Raw genomic sequence first — 1,583 nt, 5'->3', positions numbered from 1 at the left:
AACTCTTAGCATTGGCCAGTGTCGTGGTTTATGCTCAGGCAGCTTACTTGCCGTTGAATGGATTTACCACCTCCCCCAGAAGCCAGAAGGAAAGTGCCAGTGGTTTGTTGTGGTTTGTAACTGCTTACAGCTTTCTTGTGTTACTTCTGCGTTCAGAAGTAGCCAGGTGTAATCTGATACCAGACACATATCCACAGAGTCGAGTGATGAAGAATGCTGTTTTGCCAGGGGGTAGATGATTGTTTAAAATTAATATTTTAGGGGCGCCTGGGTGGCTCAGTCATTGGGCGTCTGCCTTCGGCTCAGGTCATGATCCCAGGGTCCTGGGATCGAGCCCCGCATCGGGCTCCCTGCTCGGCGGGAAGCCTGCTTCTCCCTCTCCCACTCCCCCTGCTTGTGTTCCCTCTCTCGCTGTCTCTATCTCTGTTGAAAAATAAATAAAATGTTTTAAAAAAATAAAATTAAATTAATATTTTATTTGACACTAATTCACAGCCCGTAGCGTTGGTCTCTCAAACATAAGTTTTCAGATTTTTATAGTGGATCATTGTGTTTTACAAGGTAACAGGTGTTCATTGTAGAAGAGTTGGGGAAGAGAGACGAACAGCAAGAAGAGAGTAAAAACCGCTGTCGCCCCACCACTTTGGAGAAGGCAGAGTCATTTCTTCCAGGCCTTTTGCACAGCAGAGGGATTGCACCACGCTCTCCCCTGTAGCCTGCTTTTTCCTTTACGTCACCATCGCTTCCCATGGGAACATGCTGTGTTACCACATCTTCCCTCAGGATCCCACCATGCAGATGGACCGTAGTTTAGCCAGTCCTCTTGGGGGCATTTAGGGCAGCACATTAGGTGGTTTCCCTTTTGTTCATTGTACACAAAAACACATTGAATGCCTTCGTGATCTTTTTAAAAAATACATTTCTTGAGTAAAATGCATTAAAGATGCACAATTTTAAGGCCTTTGGCATGTGTTCTGAACTGTCTGCTGGAAAAGTCGTGCATATGTAGAATTCCCACCCTCACTGAGCCACAGTCCCCGTTTTCTGTGTCACCGGCGACCATCACGCGGTTTTGTTAGCATTCCTCTTTCATTCATTCAAACAGTACTGGATTCCGGACGGTGTTCCAGGGGCTGAAGGCAGAGCAGTGAACAGCAGACCAAAATCCTGGGTCTCAGGTAGGTGACATTCAAGTTCTCAGGTTTTCTCTTGACCGGGCTCTTGAGGAGAGGGCGTTTGACGCTTTGGATAGGTGAGTTGAGACCGTTGTCTTAACTTTTATTCTTGGCCCTCCTAGATTTTTGCTCCTTGAACAGCTTTGCTTTTGCCACTGTTACTTCGTCCCTTTGAAACATGTCATTGCCTTTTGTTAGAATTTGGACATCTCTAGTTTTTAGTTAAATCTTTTAAAATCGTAAAGCATTTCACACATTACTTTGTCCTGTTTCATTTCTGCATGAACAGCACTATCAGTAACCTTGGATTCCTCAGTATTTCTACATTTTCTTCCCTGATACTTACTAATTCTCTTCCAGCCCCCCGCCCCCCTTGGGTGTTACAGTTACGGCAGCCGACCAGATACA

The sequence above is a fragment of the Mirounga leonina genome, unplaced genomic scaffold, assembly GCF_011800145.1.
Source record: "Mirounga leonina isolate KUSES-001 unplaced genomic scaffold, KU_Mleo_1.0 Mir_199, whole genome shotgun sequence".
In the NCBI taxonomy this organism is placed as follows: domain Eukaryota; kingdom Metazoa; phylum Chordata; class Mammalia; order Carnivora; family Phocidae; genus Mirounga; species Mirounga leonina.
The sequence above is the reverse complement of the archived record's forward strand: the minus strand, read 5'-3'. Positions refer to the sequence as shown.